The following is a 7687-nucleotide window of genomic DNA, read 5'->3' on the forward strand; positions in this document are numbered from 1 at the left end:
GCAAGGGTGTGCTGCCAAGCCACATGTGGCAAAGAGGACCCGGGAGACCCTTCAGCAACCTGGCTGGGAGACACTGTGCCATCCACCATATTCACCTGACCTTGCACCAACAGATTACCACCTGTTTAATTCCCTCGACAACCACCTCCGTAGGAGATCCTTCGCAAATGAGGGAGACCTGCGGAACGCACTCACGGACTTCTTTGCGTCCAAGCCCGCCGAGTTTTATCACCAGGGTATTGTGCAGCTGCAGGAACGTTGGCAAAATGTGTTGGATGCTGATGGAGATTACTTCGAAACCTAAAGGTACGTACCGTCGACTGTATTGCTCTTTGTCTATCACTGCTCTAGAACGGCAAGAACATTTTTGGATACCTTGTATATGAAAACGCGCGGCACAAGCTCCCAATTGCTACTAAAGATTGATTTTGTCATTACTATAAAAATATATGATTTATCTATAAATAATCAGGTAGGTAACCGATTGATATGTCTGAAGAAGTCGAATTGTAAAGTGAACTTGGTTTAGGTAATTTTTTCAAATATCACACCTAAATCTCGAACGAGATCGAAGGTCTCGAACACTAACTCTGACTCATCTCGATTTTACAAATGCCTGCCTCGTTCTAGATCTCGTCTCGACATGTTTTGAAGTGTCTGATCTCGTTCTGGTCTCGATCTACACAAGGTTGCTTTCGGTACTATCCCTAGACTGAGCGATTCTGTCACTATTTAGCTTCACAAAGCAACGTCATCATAATCGTTATTATAGTTTCCAATATGCGTAGAATAAAGTTATCTCTTGTCAGCACAACGCTGAGAGATTTGAGGCGGCATGCATTTTATTGTAATAACATAAAAAAAAGAATCAACATTTTTAGCATTGCTGTACTGCTCCAGTGGGTCTTCGGTTCTCAGGTAAAATCAAACACTTATGGAGTGGTGAATTTTTAGTAAACTCGAGGTCCTATCGAAAGAGAGGCAAATGGTACTTACAGGAGTCAATGCCGTCTTTGGAACCTGTAAAAGAGAAAAAAATATTAAATTTTGAACACAAACAAATATCGGCTAACAGGCTTGATAAATCTCAAATTCATTATAATTCCAAATAAATTTCACTGACTATTAAAAAGTTTGTAATTACTGAGCAATTTACTTACCTAGGTTGGATTACTTCCCCTATCGGCTTATGGCTTATCAGCACAAGATAATCAGATCTAACAGCTGTATTCAATTTTAGATGAAGTGGGAATTCCAGTTTCGCACAATATAGTTAAAAGGAAAATATTTCAAATTAGGTAAACGTTTGCCTAGTATCATGAGAAATCATGCAACTGGCCAACAAAGAGTAAAAAAATGTACGCGGAGGTTATAGCTAACCAACAGAAAAACAGAAATAGTCTCCCCATGCCTTGTTTACAGCTTGATATCACAATGATCAGAGATGTTATGGTGAGATACTATGCAACAAATTATTTGTTAATATTATTATAACTACTACTATTATGATTCTGTACTTCTTTTCTGCAATGTACATATTTCGGAAGGCATATTTACAGTTTCCTGTATTACAAGCTTACTGTCTCAGAGAAGATGTCAGAATATGGCAATACTTTTTTTTATATTAGGACTTATAGAATTCAGTAGAATAGAGTTAGTGCCTCTTGTCCTCAATCCATCCACATATTCTTGGGCACTGCAACATATTTACTTTAGTGCAATAGTATACGCACACACCCTCTATCTGTTTATCAGAGCATTTAACTCTGAAATCAAGTTTCAAATTTTAAAATAAAAAAAAGTAAAAATGTTGGTAAATCGAATGGAATACTTCCACACAAATGTTAATATTTTGAGCAACTTTTAATTATTACAATTTTCAACTATCGGTATCGGTGAGGGCATAGGTATCCGTTCAAAGTAATATCGGCTCAGCCATATACTTTTATCATAAACAAGTATTGAAAACATTTGTATTACAGTATTAAATACGACTATAGTATATTGTTATGGGGAAATAAAATCATCCAGGACCGTATCCCCAACTGGCCTGAGAACAATTGGGTCGATTGGGTACGGGAATCTCCCGAGCCTTTTTCTTTTATTATTCATATCTTGGTTTTCGGACATACGTAACAGCTTAGTAGAGTTCTGGCCAAAATTCTGCAAATGTGCGAGTCGCAAAACAAATGTCGCTTCCTCATATGATCGAAACATAGTATGCTGGATTTTCACAGAACCATAGATTACCGAGATAACGGAAGCCCACAGGAAATTTTCTGAAGGATTAGGAATATAAATTGTACAATAAATTGTTGGAATTCTATGTCCAATATTATCAGTCAATGGATTGTAAAATACGTGTAAAATTGCACTTCCTGCACTCTTACATTGACTCGATGAGACAAAAATTGGCTCAATATGAGAGACGATCGTGTCAAACGTTTTCACTAAGATATTCAAGCAACAGATAAAATATACCAAGGACAATTAAAAATATGACTATGGCCTGTGATTACGCCTTGGTCATCTAAATAGTCATTTTCACAAAACAAAATTATTAACATTTCCACTTCGATTGAATGACAAATTTTAACTGTTATGTAGTGATTGTCTATATCAGTTTGCAAGGAGTGTTACAGTGAGGCGCCATAGGAGGTGAGAACTTCCCGATCGACCAGTTTAACCCCCTCCCCAGAAAACACAAAAACTAGATAAATAAATGCTCTTGCAGCCTAGATACGCTTTTTCTGTGGTATCTGGGTGCATACTAAATGTGACTGTCCCCCAGAAATAACACCCTTCTTTTGTGGTGCCTTCACTGGAGTGATAAGGTGAAGAATTTGCAAAGACTATACTATACATAAGTCCAAATTCCTTGAAACGTAATAGAAGTTACGGTGCTGCGATAACTATACACATGTATTTTCGCTGACGTTGAGGCCTCCAAAAGCAGAATTTTTACTCTATAGGCATGCAACCACGCACTGAAAATTCGCGATTTCCACCCGCATTCATTTTTTGGACAAAAAAAATATGTGTGGGTTTGTAGAGGAGAGATAGAGAAATCAATTCCACTTTATTTTAATACCTTTTAAGTTTATTCTTTAGTTGTTAATTTCACAGCTTCTTGCATGGTTGTTGAAAGCTACATATTTCTAACGGTTTACTGCAGCAATGAGGAAAAAAATATTGTGGTGAAGGAGATTACAAATTCACAAACATCCCATTCCGGAATTAGTCGTGATCAATCGTTCAAGGAAAAGTAAAGTCTGATCTTTACAATCTGTTTCCTAGCCTATGAAACTTCCACACACTTTCGTTGCATGTTACAGTGCTATTTGAATAGCATTTTTGCATGTTGGTTCAATATCAGTCACAGGTTTAGGCAACCGTCCCTATCAGCTAGAGTTCTAACTTTGACCAGGTATGCACGCTGTTTGGGACAAGAGGTGAAGTGAGAACAAGGGATTGTGCTGCATTCTTTCTCTCTGTTTCGATCACTTTACGTCGTCTTGCTACCACTTGAGTTGATGGCGACGATGAGGATAAATCATGAACTGATGGGACACAGAGAATGATAAATCTTACCCTGGGTACGAACCTGGGACGTGTCTTCGTAACGTATCACGCACGTAGGCCGTCAAATGTTGGTGCATGCTTCACAAAGTAAAAAATAAGCAAAATAGCACACAACAGTAAATGTACGAAAGGCAGTGATGACAAGACAAGTACATAACAAGTCCACCTTATGCTCAGATAGGCTAATCGGGACTGTACCTACTACAATCTATTCTGAAATGAAAGAGCGTCCTTAATGCTTGTCGACCGAAACTTCCCTTGCCTGTTGATGATTCTGATGGTGAAATGGGGATGATTCTGTTCGTGAAAACAATCGACTTCTGCATGAAAATTTTCATTTTCTTCCTTTCGGTCTCATAATGGTAGACAAGTAACAGACTCTTCAACTGTGAGAGGAAGCTTCCAAGAAGCACATAATTCGGCGTTTCGTACAAAATGTTGCACAATAGCAAGAGAGAATTAATGGACCCCAGAGTAGTAAGAAAATAAGAAAAACAACCTGGAGCAGCGACTTTTTTTCACACCCGAGAAAGAAGGCGAGCGAAAAAGTCGTGTAATCAGGTTAGATCAATTCCGATAGGGTGTTACCAGAAAAAAAAACGTGAAAAGGATACAAATGATCTCCAGCTAATAACGCTGGCCACTGTTAACAGTGATAAAACTAGTCAGTTATCGTACTGATAAAGGTTCTGAATGTGGTATTTGGGAAAAGTAAAGGATTGGCGCGATGAGAGAGGGGTGAATGTGTGCTATTGGAATGAAGACGTTCGTTTGTGGAAAGTGTATTTGAAAGAAATTTTTACTCACTCGTCTAAACATTAATGTTTATTTATTGTTATATTTATTGTTAACCAAATAACCACCCAAAAGTGTTTGAGTGTATTTGAATTAACTAGGGCTTTTTTTTCATAATTGTACGCACCCACTAGTCTATAACAATTACCCTCCTTACACAACTAGTTAAAATAATTTATAACTTCTTTTATTACGACAAAATTGAAGTGTCTTAGTGTTCGACAGTGTGTCATTCTTGTTGGAAATTTTCTTCTCGGATTTTATTAATTTAAACAAAAATATATCGGTATCGCCCTCCATCGCATTTTGCTTCCGCTGCACATTAACACGCTTAGTAAATTTAAACAACCACTATACCTAGGTACTCTTCAATAGCCAAGCTGATTTACTTGTTTTCACGAACAATTATTCTTAAAACATACACACAATGCATAGGTAAAAATGTGGAAAAGCAAGGTTTTCCAACATATGGCATCCAGGCAAGAGTTTCTTTCGTGTCTGTAAGAAGGGTTAGTTTGAAAAAGGCGGGTTCATACTCCAGTGGACACATTTGTAATATCTATGAAACACATTACATATGCAGAATCCACGTGGCAGAACAACTCTCGTGCCGGTTCTACCTGGACAGAATCAGTCAGGTAAGTTCTTCACGTCTTTCAGCAGATGTCGCCACGCGCCGAACTGTCCAATAAAAACTGCTACTACTTTTTTGAGGGGGTTAGCGAAAGGGAGGGTGGGGTTCATATTCACTTTTCCCCGAAACTTGGTGTTATCCTCGGCTTTCGGCGCGGGGAAACTTGTCTTTTGTTCTACCCGCATAAAAGCACGCAGTCAAAGGTAACATTTGTAGGAACCAATAGAAATGAACACGCGTAGCATAAGCCCTTCCAGCTGCTGCAGCTGCAAGGGGTGAGGGAAACGCGAATGAATGAAGATCCCAACTAAAGAAGGGGAGCGGTGGTGTCGACCAGTTGTTCACAATACAGGGTGACGCTGAAATACAGAAACCCTTTCTTCCGCCAGCGTCATCAATGTTTTCCAGTTCTTGCAACACAAGCTGGTTTCAGAAAGTGGATAGATGGGCATGCAGTAGTAGTAGTAGTGGAATAATACAATAGTATTAGGGCCTGCATTTCTCATTACTCCTTTAACATTGATTTTAATTAATTGCTAATGAAAAATAACACGGGGCTTCACTATGAAATAAAAAATTGTAATTAGTTTAGTTTAGTTTATTTGCGTCCAAGGACTACCGTGTGTGTACAAATAACAGTTACATGGTAATATAGGACATGTCAATACATTACCAAAAATTGTAAAAATTGGGCCTTACTCGGGAATTATATCAGAATCACAAAAAAGCATAACATGGGAAGATATAGAACACTACAGCCTACTACTAGGTGACACTTATTATCCGAGTTCCTTTGTAATTAAATTTACAAGAAGAATATGTGATTATAGTACGTTATATACATTTTGTACATGTAAGAGTCGCTTCCATGTAATCGAACAATAAATTTCAAAATGCCTGAGCCACATCATCAAATGTTTATTTGAAGGTCGAAGTACAATATTCAGACACTTTCAATCGTGACACATGTGAATTCGATTGCTCAGGTGTTCAGTAGCACTCCGAACTTTGTTGCAAATGTATGAACAGGGAAGACATTCCATAATTCACTTTCAGATATCCAGAACATGTTTTAGAACTGACAAGTTGTTGAAACACAAAATTTCGTTCTGTGAAATGGGAAGAAAGAATGTGAATACAGTTTTATTCATTGTTTACCTATGTACACTCGATATGCATTTTGTAAACCATGTACTTAACGCGTTTCGGGGACCGAAATGGGAGGGAGTATCATTAAGTATTAAAACAATGGTGCTTCTTACCTTGACTTGTGCTTTGTATATATATTATTCTAAAAAATAACAGTGGCAAATAAATCTTCAAGAAGTAAAAAAATAACAATTTAATGCCCTTCTTATGGCTAATCTCACATTCAATCCATTCAATGTCAATACCTGTGCTGCAGGTTTTTGAAACTAGACTTCGATATCTACACACCATTCGGCTACTAATATTTAACACTTACACGCCAGAGCTGACAAATTAGTCGCCAAATGTGACTTGATAGTGGAAAGAGAAACCTACATTTCTGCGGTTTCTAGGACCACACAAGGAACCAAATTAATGCAATCGAAATTTATATAACCTATTCCCTTACTGCATTTATACATTGATTGTAACGTGAAACCTTCTTGTAAGTTTAATATCAATACGTGAAGCAAGAGGCCTCGCTTGGATACAAATTCATGGTTCATGGTAAGGCTTTTTTAAAAATTGGTTTTCTACGTATTTACACTCATTCACGATTAGGCTAGCGAAGTATAAATTGATTGTCCGATAACAAATATAAAAAAGCCCATGTTCTCTTTTCTGCAATAAAAAGATTCAAGATAGCGTGCAACTGAATAGTTATCTAAATGGATAATTGATAGATTTAGTTAGGCGCCAAACTAAAAATCATAGTAGCACTACGACTTATTACGTAGAGGTAGTCGAGGTAAAAAACCGACGTAAATAATTAAAACATTAATTATAATTATGTATTTCAGTACTCACAAATCAGAAAAAAATCTCACTTCTCCCCTTCGAATTTGCAATATATTATTACACATAAAAGTAATTTGTGGGCACAAAACAATTTATTGTTCAGTTTCTATATATTTCAGAAACACACTAGACTCATCTGGAATTGCTTCAAGGACGATTCGATATACTTGGTATCTTGTGGTCAACGTTCAAATCGCCTTTGACTTGTAAAGTTTCTTCTTCCCAATTCACTATCTTTGTTTGTACATGATACGACAACTCAAGGAGAGTGTCTTTAGTTCTCTGTTTGTCTCTCTAAATTTTCACGGAGATTTTCTGCCTATTTTGGTGAATCGCGACAATGAGGATGAGTGCTTATTAAATTAAATGGATGAAGGGAGATTTACAAAAAAACACCCAGGCCAGAACTATAACCCGGAAACTTCGGTGGTGAGATCGAAGTGCCTTTAATTAAATCACGAAATGCAAAATTAAACGTATTCGACTTGAAGCAGTAACGTTCAAAGATAGTGCGCTTTTCCGTTATAATAATCAGTTTTGAGTCTCCATATGCGAAACATAATCCAATATCAAAAGTATTTTCTTTCATACGAAACCTGACTAACATCAACAGACTTATCGACCAACTTTACTCGGTCCCCTCCCCCGTATTTTTTTTTTGCCTCCTCGGCTAACGCTGTAGCCTTGCTA

The sequence above is a fragment of the Lepisma saccharinum genome, chromosome 2 (genome assembly GCF_977018435.1).
Source record: "Lepisma saccharinum chromosome 2, izLepSacc3.1, whole genome shotgun sequence".
NCBI lineage: Eukaryota > Metazoa > Arthropoda > Insecta > Zygentoma > Lepismatidae > Lepisma > Lepisma saccharinum.